The sequence below is a fragment of the Platichthys flesus genome, chromosome 5, assembly GCF_949316205.1.
Source record: "Platichthys flesus chromosome 5, fPlaFle2.1, whole genome shotgun sequence".
Lineage (NCBI taxonomy): Eukaryota > Metazoa > Chordata > Actinopteri > Pleuronectiformes > Pleuronectidae > Platichthys > Platichthys flesus.
The window spans coordinates 4661978-4678114 of NC_084949.1; the positions used below are offsets into that span (position 1 = coordinate 4661978).

Sequence of the window (16137 nt, forward strand, 5' to 3'; positions counted from 1 at the left end):
TGCCAGCAAACACACACACACACTTGTATAAATATACAAACACAAGTTTACCCACACAGAAGTACAACATGTGCCTAATTCATGAAAGTGTTACCTTCAGTCAAGAATGCACAAAAGGGACGAGGCGTGTTCTCTCTCTTCATCTTCTCTGTAGCTGTGTATGACATGATTTCTGTCTCGGCCCCTTTAATCTGCAGCCAGCTGAAAACCACCACGAAGCGTAGGTATATTGTAGCTACTCCGGGAGGGAGACACAGACAGACAGGCGCTTAATATTTCATGTCTGCAGAGAATCTTCCGCTCCCAACGAGCTAGGTACCACAGGAAACACCGTTTGATGGTTAAACCAAGTAGTGAGAAATCAGCGGGAAGAAACCCCCAGGATAAAAGGGACAGAAAGAACACTATCACTACTTTCTCTTGGAAGTCATTCATCTGAGAGAATGGAAGATCGTTGTGGACCACAGAACAAGCGAAGAGTAAATCTGTACCCAGTCCCTGTGTTTCTGTGCAGTCATCTGTGACAGAGAGTGTGCTTATACTCACCAACTTGTCAAGGGTGCCCTGTTTGTTTGTGTTCTGTACAAACATATTAAACCAAGCGAACAAACAGCAAAATCCCAACCGCTGCACAATACAAAAGGCTTGAATGTTTGGCATTGTGTCAAAAAGAAACTATAGAGACTCAAGCTTGAATTAAATTTTAATCACAAAAATGAGGTACACACGCATACACTAACACACACATGCAGGCACAGTTTTGCGCAGCTTCAATCTAGTTTGAGCCCTTTATATTAAAGCAGATAAAGACTCATATCAGCTCAACATGGGGTCTGTGTCAGGTGCTGGGGAACGAGGGCATCCTGATGAGAAGCGAGCTACTAGAACACAGCTCTAGTGAGTTCTGGTTCACAACTGAACCAGAACTCATCTCGGCAGATGTCGAGGACAGCTACAAATATTTTGGTGTAAAGAAGGCAAATGGAAACCATAGTCAAATATAGTGTCCATTAAGCAGAACTTCATCAACCTACTTGTCCTGTTGGTTGACTTTGGACTTGATTTAAATAGATGGGATTTGAAATCAGAATTGACTGCAATTTATTTTGGTGCTAAATTATATAAATCCTTATTGATTTAATTTTAAGAAATTGACATTAATGAGGAACAAAACAGTGAACCAAAGTGCAGACGAGTTTCAGTGGCTCTGAGTCACATGAACATGAACCCCATGTGGTAACAAGCATAAAAAACAGATACACATTGTAGATACACATTACCAATATGTTTCTGACCTAACTTTCAGTGCATTGTGGGAAATGTTGAAGGAATAGATGACGTTAATACACAAAGTAAATAAAGTGAAAAAAATGTATTCCAATATAACTTCAGGCAATTCACCTTTGTGGAGGATTTCTTTTAACCTCTCCTTCGTGTTTATTTTCAAAGAGTATTGAATCACAGATCTACCTCCACATCGTTGTGTAAGACCGGTCTGGCTGCACACGTTACCGTTTTGAAACTGGGAGAAACATCATATGGCTGGTTTGTATTTATCCAACAGTAAGAGACATATATCCACCGTGCGATTGAACAATCCAAATCTTTGTCCATCCCTTTTCAGAGAGTAGGCTACTCGCTCAGATGTTTTAGATCCCAGTAGCGATGGGGATTACGGACGAGTTGACAGGCCACAAAGCAGAAGGGGTTCTGCAGAGTTAGGGGTGAGACGTGATCGATGGCAGGCTCATGTACCTGTAGCCCACATCCCGTTAGTCAGACTTGGCCTCTGCAGACTGTGGAAGTGGTAGTATCAAATCAAAAGAGACATGAACCCCTCTTTACAGATTACCACAGCTGCCTGTCACCACTTTCTTGCTCACCCTCCTTTGTTTGGCTTCATTTCAGATGGATCAGTAGAGTTTGTCGCAAAGATTTCAGCTTTTGTATTTTTTATTCCTCGTTAAGGTTTGGTTTTCACTCATGATGGTTTTGGTTTTCACTCATGATGGTTTTGGTTTTCACTCATGATGGTTTTGGTTTTTACTCCACTTTGACATGTGGAGGAGATGTCACTGCTCCCCATCTCACAGAGAAGTGCATGTGCCTTCATAAACGTCATTGCTTCTGTCAATAACAATTTCTTGCAGAATGGAATGAGCTTATTCGGTTTCACAGCAAGTGACAGAGATCAGGGACGCAATGAGCAAATAATAAAATGTTAAAGCTGAGACAAACTAAAATAACGAGTGAGAGAATGGAGGAGACCCGAGAGAGCAGTGGCAGAGCTGTGGGAGAGGACGGCAGGATCTCTGCCCTCTGTCAAAGTCTTCAGCCTCGAAATAACGAAGGAGCAAAGATGTCCACCAAGATTTTACTGATCAGGGACACTGAGACTCAGAGAGGGAGAGCAGAGATGGAAGGGAAGATGGTGGGATCACGCAATGGGAAAACAGAAGAGGAGGAAGCCGTCGGATTCTTAGTTTGAGTGTCAGTTCTTCACAGAGACTATTAAAGCAGAGGTCTAATGAAGAGGTTATATATCACTATGTAAAATCTGGTGACATCAATACTTCTTAATGATGAGCTTTTCATGACTTGTGGTGGGTGGAGATTGGACCTGCAACTTAAAGATAAGTACAGGCATGAAAGGGAGTTTTGACAATTAAACTTCCATACAAATTATGAGATTGTAACTTCAAAACCCCCAAAAAACTAACTTTTGGCTCACTCTGGGAAGATTAAAAGTGTATCTAAATAAATGCTAACTGTAATTTTTTTTATATATATATTGTTGTCTATTTCCATTTCTTTATATTCCTTCACCCAAGTACTGCATGTAACTGCTTGATGTGATGCTGTAACACTGCAAATTTTCCCATTGCAGGACGAATAAAGGACTTCTTCTTATTATTATTATTAGTTCTTATCACACTGATGTATGTTCCAGTGTTCATTACTCTAACGAAAATGTTTTTAATTACTGTTGCAATAAAAATAGCGGGAAACATCATGATTGACCCCTGACACTGACTCCTGATTGGTTGAGCACTAAAAAAACACTGATTTATGGAGTGAGTTATAATCTGCACTCTGTTCCCAATGGTCACAATCTCTTCATACTGTAAATACATTATGTTCCTTGTGTCCCACACTGTACATCACTGTACGACGCGAGATCAGCCTGCGGTCTCTGACAGCTGATCTTCTGACCCCTCGTGCTGATCAATACTGCCCCATCTGACCACTTCTATTCCTGGACAGCATCATGCAGAGTCAGCCCCCTTACTCCCTGCTCTTCTCTTCCGCTTGCCGCCTCGCCGGGACCAGCCTGGCAAAGCAGCACCTGCTGCTAGGTCTGACTCATTTTAAAGAGACACACGCAGTGACACATCATACACAAGGCCCGTGACTGATTTTGTGTTACTGTGTTTGCTCTTCCCACAACGAGCCACATGGGAAAAGCTCTCTGTATAACTGAACAAAAAGCACCACTCAAACACCTCTCGGATATTAACAGACGACCACTCTGAAGCAGGTCAGGGACAATTATGATTTATCCACAAGGCTCCCAGTTTAAAAAGCTGAGTGACCCAAAAATGTAATGAGAACAGTGTATAAAAAGAGCCAATCTGACCCATATCCAGTTTAGATATGGGGCGAGTGCTTAAAAAGGTTCAATTAATCTGATAGTGTCTTCTGGCCCAGACTAAAATAGTAGTGGTTTTAAAAGCACATGATTGACAAAGTACTTTTTCTGTCTCACACAAACAAACACACACCACATACACAAAAATGTTTGTACTTCTATCCTAGTGAGGACACCCATTGGCATTATTCATTCCCTAGCCCCTAACCCTAACTTTAACCATCACATCTAAATTTCTAACTCTTACCCTAACCCAAAGCTAAACTTAAAACTAAACCTGAAACCAAGTCTTAACCACAGTTCATTAAAGAGGGGTCAGAAAGAAACACACACACACACACACAAACACACACACACACACACACACACACACACACACACACACACACAAACACACACACACACACACACATACACACCTACACACAAACACACACATTAATGGAAGTAGCACAAAGCTGCTGCAGATGCTGGTGTTAACGTTCTTGAGATCCTTTCTGTCATCAACCTGTAACAAGAGAAAAGACAAAGATGGTTTAAATAACATGCCATTCACATTCAACTGCTGCTCTCGGCCCAAACAGATCAAAACACCAGAGATACACAACATCTGGCCTGAGTCGACGTATATTCACCAGGCATCTCAGAGTCACTTCTCAGATTTGCATTGAAACCTCCCCCAGGACAAACAACACTCTTCCCTCAGAGAGTAACTTGTGAAATGTCCTCCACTTACTGTGAGTACTACTCCTCTGCGAGGGGGGGGGGGGGGGGGGACATTGCTTTTTTACAACACTCAGAGCTCGAGGTAGAAAGTATTAGGACGTGTGTTCCCTAACAGCTAAGAAGAACTACAAATTGGACAGTGGTCTAATTCAGACAATGAGAGGATGAGCACTATTCTAGTATGGGAATGTTTTACATGTAAGGTGGACTACCAAGGCTCTACATGCAAACATATGATGCCAGGTCTAATTTTAAGATGACAATTCCAAATCACCATGTCAACAAAGACATGAGTGGCTTTGAGAAAGTTTCATCTTTGAAGTTAAACATTAATAGTTATTAGATAAGTCCACTCTGTTCTCTTCCCTAGGCATGCTACAGTTTCTCCGTGGACTGTGGCACACCATAATTAGATGTTTTCTGTAAAGTCATTCTGGGGTGATGCAACATAACAATAGAAACATTTCTACAGTGCATCCTAGCAGGAGCTGTTACTTGGATCAGCCTACATAACAGATAATAAGATATTATATCCTATTAAAATAGTTTTTCTGTTATAATTATGTGGAGATATCATTATGCAGCTGACATCCAGTCAGGGGGAAATTATTATGAGTATTATGATTCACTTTTTGTGTAAGCTTTTCTATCATCAAGTATTCACAAAATGCCTTTCCCTTCTTGCCAGTACACAATCTAGATTCCTAATACCACTGATTGTAACAAAGTGGTATTATGTGTTCAGTTCTGTGTGGTATGATGGTATTATGTGTTCAGTTGGTCAAAGTGCTAAATGGCCAAAACAAGGACATTGTAACAGATTTGAAATGTAATATTACATTGGGCTGACGCAGGGTCAGTGTTAGAGAAAAGAGTATGAGGCCCCCACTGTGTCCTCAGTGGACCTGAGGTTAATATACTGCAGCACATATTATGTAGACATTATGTCACGGTCGGGGTGTAAACAGAGCTATCATTAGTTTTATTAGTGGGATTTAATGTGCATGTGAGTGTGTGCATGTGTTTGATGACTCAAGCATCCATATTGTTTTCTGTAACTGTGTTGCAGGTGGACATCTATTAAACACACATAGCAACACAGGGAACACAGTATGAAGTAGGAGGGCTTGTTTCTCCTCTTTCTTTCAGAAGTAGCCCTTCAGGGAAAAACAATAAAGTTTTCAACAAGTATTGTAATTAGTACTGTTTTATCTTGCCTTGTGTTACCATGCAGCTCAGTAGGTAGATCTGGGTACTATCACTGCCAGGATTAAAGGATAATTCTGTTTTAGAGCAACCTGAGTCTTAATTTTGTAGCTTTCTAATTCTATCAGTAATAATAAAGGTGCTAAGGGTAACTAATCAGATGTGTTAAAAGTGGAAATCAGATGGGGCAAGAAACATGAGCAGACGGTAAGACAGATTGTTAACAGAGCACACTTTAGACAAGCTTTTTCTTGCAAACTGATTAGACTGGACCTCTTAACAAAAGGCACTTAAACATTTTCTTGTTCAACTTGTTCTGAGCTTCACATGAACACAACATTTTCCAGGAATTATTATGTATTTAGACAGAAAATACACAAATACAATACAAAAACAACTTAAATTGAATGCTCACGGGTGCTCACAGTCAAACCAGGAGCACTGTACCCGTAACACATTATAAAATAATAAAATAATGTTAAACATTTTTATAGAGGCTATTTTGCCTCAGGATGTTGGAGGTGGCGGCGCCCAAGTGCCTTGTATTAACCAGCCGCCACTGATTAGACCACTCCCACACAGTCCTGATGAAAACATTTAAGTGAGATTTTGGATGTCTCATCCACATTTTATTATTAATTATCCAGGGTCAGTTTCTAGTTTCACCATGTCAAGCAAAGCAGTCTAAATGTCCCTCTGCCTAGCAATGTTTACCACCTCACTTTGGGGAATCCTGAGGCAATTTTTGAAAATATGAGATATGTAATATCTCCAGCATGCACTGAGTCGACCCGGGGGTCTCCTCCGATTTGGATGTGCTCATAAAACCTCCAGCTGAAGGCGCCCAGGAGGCTTAATCAGATGCTCAACACAACTTAACTGATTCCTTTCCTCAAAGAAGCTTAGCTCTGAGCTCCCCTTAGATATCAGGGCTCCTTACCCAGAGCGAGCTCAGCTATCCACCACCCAAAGCTCAGGGCCTTAGAGGAGGGTTGGAAGGAAGATACATTGAGAGCTTACACTTCCTTTTGGTCCCAAACTTCTATGTAAAGGTCTCTGAGACAATGTATATTATTATTTGGCGCTATATAAAATAAAGTGGATTTTAACAGAATTCTGGGCAGAATCTCTCTCCATCCCAACCCAAGAGCAATCCATCACTTTCAGTCGGAGCTTTAAACCTCGGTTTGAAAAGCCAAAAGAACCACATCATCTGCAAATAGTTGTAAAAGAATTGATCCTACTTAGTAATTAATGTTAAGGTCTTTATATATTTTTTTACTGACTTGAGAGTTTAGTAATGAGAAGAGGAGGTACTGAGGAACATTCCCTGCTCTTCATCTAATAAAAAAATCAACACGATATTGAATGTATTTAGATATTACAAAAAAACATGTGGTCAATGGAACAGGATTAATTGAGTAGCTTGTTGAACCACTATGTGAACACATGTGAGAACTGCTGCAACGGACCAGGCATGCTATGTTGCAAATCAGTGCTTCTTGATGTGCAGTCTAGATAATGACTATGAGAAGGGCAAAAACATAAAAAAAAACATCCATTCCCATTTCCAGTTTCATTTTCCCATCTGGTCTTTCTTAAAATACACACATTAAAAATATCCTCACTGTCGAGTATGGCCTCATTCTTCTTAACACACTGCAGGACATGTTATCATTGTGTGTTGCGGTTAAAGGGTTTTTGTTGATAAAAGACATAAGATGAGTGTTGTTCTGTTGAACTAACACATTTTGATAATGCACAGTGGGGCTGCGATGGCTTATGACTTAGGCAATTAGAGTCGGATAATGTTACTCTAAAAGGCTTTTATGCATCTTTTCTAATTAGATATAAGACATGATGATACATGAGGGGGAAATTACAGGGATGTAGAACTAATTATAAAAAGGGAACATTTTTATTTATATTAATATACTCAAACAGTGTGCATATACAAACACACAAACCTGAGTGTGAGTTAGACTAAGGTGTCATTCGGTTACAAAGTGACTGGTGTTCAAATTCAGTCTAAAGTCTGAGGATTTCTCTGCTCCCTGTCCCACTCGCTCTGCTGTCAAACTGGACATGACCTGCATGTCCCCTTCAAAAAGGACATCCCCTGGATCTTTGAAGGATGACCGCAGAAATCTACAGTGTCCGGAATTATTGATGGTGCAGGTAAAGGATAAAGGATAAAACCTCAGAGTGAATGAGTGATGGAAACATACCAAACAGCTGGGCCACATGGTTGTGGCAGAGGTCCAGTAATGCAAAACTCCATCTAAATTGGCTAATCTTCAAAACCACAGCTTCGTAATGGTTGATTAATTTGCAACAAAACAAAATGTTCTCTGCATAATAAATTAGAAAGAAAAAAGAACACAATCACCAGTAAAATGCCAAGCTTCGTTTGGAAAGTGGAATGAAACAGGCTTATATTAAAGGAGTCTGCTTTATTTTCTTTACCCCTAAGTAAAGTTGAACTTGCGTTTTATTCTGATAAATATGATGTGATGGTGCACACTCCCTGCAGGAAGCTATCTGCACTGGATTCAGCAGCTGTTGATGCCAACACAATCCGTAGAAACTTAGGATCAGAACACACCAGCTGTCAACTAAGGCTAGACGGCTGGTTCACATATTCTGCATCCGTTTGGTGCGCAGGTTGTGTCGACCTCAAAGTTAACAAGATGCATATGCAAGTTGCAATACGCATATAAAGGCGAGGGCAGTAGTGAGAGGGCAAGTTAGGACGTCATTAGTGACAGAAATACCTCAGTTTTGAAGAGCAGGTGTAGAATCACCACCACACTGCCTGACTATGACGAACTACCAGTTCAAAGAATACTGAAGTTTGCCTGATACACTAAAAAACTTCAACAAATGTGCTAACGCTTGGCTGCACTTGCTGACTCTGCTCATATCATCCAACTTTTATAATTGCTGTCACATATACTGACAACAAATCCTACAGACTCCGATCAACTAATTAAGATTAAGATTAAGATGCATTTATTAGTCCCAAACACATGCACAGCCACACTCATGCAGGTAGGTAAATTTAACCTCTGCTTTTGACCCATCTGGTGAAGGACACACAGAGCAGTGAGCAGCCATGTATGGAGCCCGGGGAGCAGATGTTGGGGGAGTAAGGTGCCTTGCTCAGGGGCACTAGACAGGGTAGGGAGAATCCTCTTGGATTTTTGGACAGATCAATCCAGTTTTGTCTTTTTGTTTTTTCTCCGTAGAGTCGAACCAGAGACCTTTTCTGCCCATAGTCCAAGTTTCTGCCACTAGTCCACCGCCTCTCTGGTTGCTGTTTCAGATGCTGGGTGGTAACAAACAGGGATGATGGGTAACCCCTCACCCCTAAAAATGTCACATCTGGTATGAAAGCTTAACTGAACTCTTATAATCCCATTAACAGGATCGCCGCCGAGAGATATTTCTAAACATCAGAGGTTTCCATGTTTTCTCTTCCCGTCTGGCTGAAAGCACAATGCCTGTAATGAATAGGCTGCATTTCCTCTTTATTGGTTTTCTGACTGAAACCACTTATTGGCTCCAGCTCATTTAGAGTTATTCTCAGACACCTGAGTGAGCTACTTGTTACTTTCTGTGTTCAGAATAAATTCAATTAAGATCCTCTTCATTGTGTCCAAAGCTCCTAATGATCTGTCTACGCACCACAGGTCAGACAGGCTTTTATTTCAAACCTGTCAGACCTCTCAAGTCACAAAGAGCTTTTCTCCAAAACCGGTGAGAACACTTTGTATTCATGCCTCTAAAACAGTGAGAATTCAACAGGCATTATTTAAATGCCTCATGTCTCCCATTTTCTCAAGGAGAGCCGTTTCGAAGGCTCAAATTAGTTTACTTCCTGTGTATGAGGAATATGAGTTTCTCCCCTGTGGATGGAGACATAAAAAAGCAGGCGTGGAGGACAGTGTATATTAGAAGTCTACACCTTTGTGATACTTTATTTGTTAATTTATTAAAGAAATATTAAAATATATACAATGCTAATACTAGGGCTGTGAAATTATTAAAAAATTTTAATCAAATTAATCACAGGTTTCTATGGATTAATCATGACTAATCACATTACCGATTTCTCGGTATATTTTTGTGAAAACAAACAATTTTATGACAAAAGACGTATATATATATATATATATTAAACACGTTTTCTTTTAATAATCATAAATAAACAAAACAATGTAGCTGCAACTCAGCAGTTCTTTAGCAGTTATCTTTGCTATTCCATATGGAACATTAATATAATCTTCACCCTAAACAGAATTCCGGCTTCTTAGCCATTGTATGGTTGAATAAAACTTTTTTATTTTCTTTTTAAATCAAACAGAAATTATTTGAATTTCTTAGCCATTCTTTTTATAGGATGGTTGAATTTTTTTATATTTTTTGTCAAACAACCATTAACCACACCATGACACAATCTAATGCCTCTAAAGCCCCTCTTAGCTAGTCGTTCTTTAGCCAGTTGGTGAGGCAAACTAACTTGTTCACATTCTATGACAGTAAAGCTGACCGATTATTTTGCCCAATGTGTCCTGCGAGTGAAGCTGGTTTGGCGCATTGCATTTGAACGCCCCTCGCGACCAACGCATGTTACGCGTTGCGGTGGTACTGGTAGGCTGGTATTACTACTGTGAAACGATAACGTCTTCCCACAGAGTGTTCATATAACCATGGTTTTATTGAATGTTCGATCTTTGTTTTTTTAGCACACGATCTTCCCGTCCTGAAGGTTCTCAGGTTCATCAGAATTATCCATGTTGTTTGTTTGTTTGAATGGCAGCTGCCATCTGACTGCATTAGAGCGGCGACTAGTGCAGAGTGGGCGGAATTGTGGGTATATTGGAAGGTCCTTGTGCGCATGCGTTAAATGCGTAAAAAAAAAAAAGAATTAATCCTGTACTTTAATCATAGCGCGTTAATGCGTTATTTTTCACAGCTCTAGCTAATACACAAAACGAAAGAAGACCGTACCCCCTTATGAATTCCTTACCTCCAAGCAGTACACAAATCCTAGTATACTGTGCCCAAATACATCGGGGCACAAACATGAAAAGAGACGCAATTGCGAATCTTCGAATACATGGGTCGCTGTTCACCCAGTTAACAGTGCTCGTCAATCACCATGGGCCTCATTCACCAATATCTTCTGAAGAATTTATTTAAATTGGTTCTAAAAAAGTTCCTTAAGAAAACTCTACTTCAGATTCATGAAGTGTTCTTAAACTGCAGAATGATTCACATCAATGCTCGTATATTGATGAAGGCCATGTCTTTCTAAGTTCCTTATTAGCATGGGAAAACGCACCATCATTGCCCATAAAAGGGCATTAACTGCAGTCCTTTGTGCAGAGACAAAATTAAAGAAACTGAAAAGACAATTTAAGAAGTCAAGAAAATTTAAGAAGTCAAGAAAATTTAAGAAGTCAAGACAATCTAAAGAAAAATCTAAAGATGGTGGCACACTGGGCACAAACCATTAAAAACTGTTTTTTAGTGTCAGTAGTGGATATAAAATGCCGACGATATTCAGTCACACATTCAGTGAAAAAGTCACACAGCTAAAGTAAAAAGACATAATTTGATCTAAGATTTTGTAAACTAAAGAACTATTGTCTGAAGGGAGGGGGATAAGGATACGTGAAAGTGTGTGTGTGGGGGGGGGGGCACAGATTGAGCAGGAGCAGCGCATCATTGTGAGCTCAGCACTGCAGGTGAACCCTGAGTTGAGCATCTGTGGATCCTTGACCTGAGCCTGACTGGACTCGACATGACGGGCGGGGTTCAGACATAATGTTTTAAATAATGTTTGGTATCGGGTCTGCACATTGACTGGGCTGAGGTTTTATACTGAACATGTCTGTAAAGGTGAGACTACATGGCAGGAACACAAACTCATTGCAGCTAGATTTACTAGCATGTTAACTTTGTCCCAATCAAACACAAGGCACAGATCTGTCCTCCACAGAGCTTTTCATTTTGTATTATGTCAAATTTGTTCTTTTAAAAATAATTATTTTTATGAAATGAATTGTGTCTTGTGATGTGATGTCTTGGGATTATTATGATGCCTGTTTTCTCCTCTTTTTGGTCCAGTATTTTTTGCCCTCTGAAACGTTTTGAGCTGCATTTGTATCATGGTGTTCCATAAACTTACTTAAGCTTTATTTTATATTAATAATTGTATATTAAAGGTTGTGTTAACAGATACTTGGAGGATTAGATCTAACTCCTGATGTCTCTCTGGGAGGGAGAGAAAAAGATGGATGGACTGACCTTCGACCTTGAGCGGCAAGGTGTAGCAACTTCTCTGCTAACCTGTCTGACCCGAGTGTCTGTGCTCGACAGCCAAGGTCTGTGCTGCTTTCATTGGCCTGCCACAGTCAAGCTGTCGGTCAGACAGCCAACGCGGACATATAACAGAGAGCGAGGGGCAGGTAGCGAGAGAGCAAGGGGGATCTGTTCCATATGAAAGATTTACTTTAAGACGTGCGACTTTAAAATGCTTTTTTATTTATTTTTGGGTTCATAATAATATAATAAATATAAATAAATACATATATCATATAAATATATATTGTATATCATTTTTCCCCCCTGAGTTTAATCATTCATCTTTATCATTGTGCATGGATGTAGGAGTGGTGAAGTCAGTCCAATGCTTTTTGGATTTGGATTGGATTTGGAGCAATTGGATTGACCGGCTCCAAACACTGTACATTCTTGGTTCCATCAGGATGAATCCGACTGACTTTGTTGATTTTTTCCATTTAGGTGAACTCAATCCTAGAGTTGTACTACTGTGTTAAAGCTACATTAAGTAGTTCTTAGTTTTCAGGCCAAAAGATGCAGGACAGATGCCGACCTGGCATTGTTGTTGTTATTGGAGAATTAAGACATCACCTTTGCTTGATGTTGGGCTGTGTACTGTAAGTGAAGCTATGGGCTCACTCACTTATCATCAGAAACCAGGTAAACCTGTTTCAATGTGGGATTAGCAAATTAGCCAAACTATCTTATGTGATTAATACAAATCATGCTCAGACGTTGGTAACTGTCTCGGTTGCTTGCTTGCTGTGTTTCAGCTGAACTTAAACTCTGTAATTTCTCTGATTCTCTGTTATATTACTTTTCATCTTTAATGTCTCAACAAATAAAACTAGTACTAGAGTAAGACCTCTCCCTTGTCATTCTTTTGCCTTTGAGGTTGCCATTTTTTTCTCCGTCAGCTCATCAACAAATGCAGGTGCATGCAGGTGTGTTCATGGGGAGGGTCAAATGGTAACTTTTATTTACAACAGTGAATTACGGATCCCACCTGTAGGGGGCAGCGCGAGTTAATTAGAGAGGGAATCTTGCATTGTGACGCTTTAAGGCTACTTGTGTTTTCCTCAGGATGTTTCAGAGAGCAGAGCAGTTTGGTGAGAATGAAGACGAGTTGTTAAAGTTAAAGACAGACTCTCATAGAAAGTAGTCCTCTTCTTTTCACTAACAAAGCAATGTGCTCACTGTGAGAAAGAAATAACAAAAGCTATCACAGTCATAGTAGCCTCCTCTTCTGTAATGAGGCTCAGTAAAATACGACACTGTGCTACCTGCATGTAACTCAAGGTAAATACATTTGTGTGTATCTAACCATCGCTCTGCATCACAGGCTAAATGAAAAATGTAAAATCAGCCTCCACGGGGGAATATAAATCCTGACGCAGCCTGATCATAAACATCACATGAAGTCCCACCCTCAACTATAAATCACAACCTTAACACCTTGCACCAATAATATAACTGTTACCCTTTAGCTCAAAGTTTAGCCGCAAAGTCTTATTTAATTTTGTTTGTTTTATTATTTTATTATTTTTTTTATATATGGTAACCATGACACACATCTAATTTTACAGTTAAACTCTCCTATCACTATGCAGGTGGTAAAAAGGGGATGTCATATTAATTTCTGTGTTCAGTAAGATTTCATTAGGAGGGAGACTTCCACAGTTTTGGTGCATTACGTGCATCAGATTTCATCTTTAAGAATTTATGCAAATCTGTGACATTAACGCCCTGGAAGCGAGCACTCTGCACATCCCTGCTTTCACCATTTGCTTGCACACACACTGCAATCATGGCAAGTTCTCTGGGTACCTGGTTCAATATATCTATGCTAATTCAAGGAGCTGGGTGAACTGGGCGCAGTCTGGATATATATGTGCCCCCACCCTACAAATCATTAAGAAATAATTAGACTGACCTATAATTTACATGATGTGTGCTAATAGGTTTTCTTTTTCGACTTGCATATGAGTCAGCTTCCATGCACTAATCCGAGTTACTGCTCAGAGTATTGTGATGGTGTCCCTGTTTGGGACTGTACAGTTTAACAGGTCTCTGTCCTGTTCTGGTTACAACTGAAACAGAGAAGATGAAGAAAGAAACACTGTACAACACTGTACAACATACTGTACAGGCTGCAACAACAGCTGGCTCCTGGGTTTACTGCTGTGCAAAAATATATGCATTAACGCACAATGACATTCCTATGGCCACACACACACAAACACATATTCACAGGTACTTCTGCAAACGTATACAGAAACATTTGCTCACACGAAACCTCCTGAAGTCAGCACATTTATAGATGGTAAACCAGGGTGGGAGCTGCTTAGCCATGCTGGTCAGGCCTCAGGCATTACTAGTGCACATAACATGAACACACAAACACACACACACACACACACATACATGCGCACACACCAAAAGAGCGTAACAGCCAGTCTTCACGTGGCATATCAATGCCTCCTTGGCTCTCCCACACACACTGACCCCATCGACCATGATTCATCTCCCTGGCAGAGTGAAGTGTAAAGAAGATTATTACTAGTGAAGGGCTCAGCCCCCTGAAAGATCTACTGCTTTCCCGTCTGCCCTGCAGAGGAAATGGGAAAATATTGCTAATGTTTACAGCCCTGAGAATGTGTGATTGTGTGTGTGTGTGTGTGTGTGTGTTCACAGGGGCAGAGGGAGGCCAAGGATCCTGTTCAGATATAATCGGCAGATAAAAGGTGCTCAGCTGAGAGCCTTACTCAAATATACATTAACAGATTAATTAGTGGACAGTTGAAAACTTGAAATTTTTATAAATATTTTGGTCTCTCACAGGCACATTCTTCCCATTTCCAGAACAGTTGATTTATTTAGATATATAAAATCATAATAATAATTTTGGGGGTAGAACTACAGTAAACAGCTTGATATTTCCGGAAATATGCTTATTTGCCTTTTTGCTGAGAGTTCCAAAAGAAGATTGATGCCAGTCTCAGATCTGTACAGTACCTTTACCTGCATGTGTTGTTGCATCGCCCCATGCACAAGCAGAACAGCTGCTAAAAATCTATTTACAATTTAAATATTATCATATGTGAGGAAGTAGGAAAAGTCTCAACATCATAAATCTACTAAAAAAAATAATAAAAGCTATTCATGTTGAAGATATAGATGCATGTGTTCCATCAGAAAGGAATAAACAGCATTTTTCCAGTTTTCCTATCACCCCTTGTTACTTTTCACATGAACAGCATGACAGGTTTAATGAGCCACGCTCAATAAGCATATAAACCAAACCGTAGTTCTGCTTCACATGTGAATTTTTAGTACATCTGGGTTCATTTTTAACTGGAGGTTGAAAAAGATGCAGATGCAAATTTGCATTCATGTGGCTGAATGAGCCTTTTTTCATCTAAACCTCTAAAATACGACAAGATTTGGCCTCAAGGTCTTTGTAGTTTACATAACTCCAAAAGCTTTCAATAATCAAAGTTTCCACGTTTTGTTGTTCAACCTTTAACTAATCACATTAATACTGTTAACCGAGCTCCCGCTTAGTTCCTCCTGTGCTCACTATTCTCTTGTGGCGGTGTGTGATGAAACAGAAAAAAGGCAGATTGTTCATTTGGCCTGAAAATTATACTTTCCCACATATGTAAAATATTTTTTTTTATCTTAGTTGGGTCTCTGAACAGCATCAAACATAATGTTGGTTTATTCATGACTGTGTGAGGACGCCGAGTGCTGAATACTCTGGATTGGTCACACCTTTGAAATAACTATGGATGCAGATAAAACGCAGGGAACACGCGAGAGGTCATCTATAATAAAACAGTAGTTGAAGTGTATGAGATGTAGCGTTATCAGGTCTCAGAGCTATACTGTGTGACGTTAGCAGTGACCTGACGGATAAGGACATGGCACTGTGACAGAGACACCTGCTGCTTGTCCCCAGGAGATGTTCACTGCCTACGTAAACTGCTGACCGACTTCAAAACCAAAACAGAATCACCGAAATTTATGGGGGTGAGATCTGCACTGCAGTGACGGGCTGCAACTCAAGATCAGAGGTGTGCCTTCATGATTCAAAATGTCATCCACAGCATATTTCACAGAGGGTGACATTTTTTCCAGATATTTATGACAGACACTTATAGTCAGAGTGATATTTGTGTTAGCAATAGAAGTACAACCTTAGT

The 16137-nt window shown here is 40.0% G+C and overlaps 1 protein-coding gene across 2 annotated transcripts in view; it reads right to left on the reverse strand.

The window, feature by feature from the left end:
• Nucleotides 1-687: 687 nt before the first annotated feature.
• Nucleotides 688-16137, reverse strand: part of LOC133954239 (endonuclease V-like) — a 68437-nt gene continuing 52987 nt past the window's right edge. For both annotated transcript variants that reach the window (XM_062388583.1, XM_062388588.1), the window contains exon 9: nt 688-4157. The gene's annotated coding sequence lies outside the window, so the exon portion shown is untranslated. The remainder of the gene's footprint in view (nt 4158-16137) is intronic.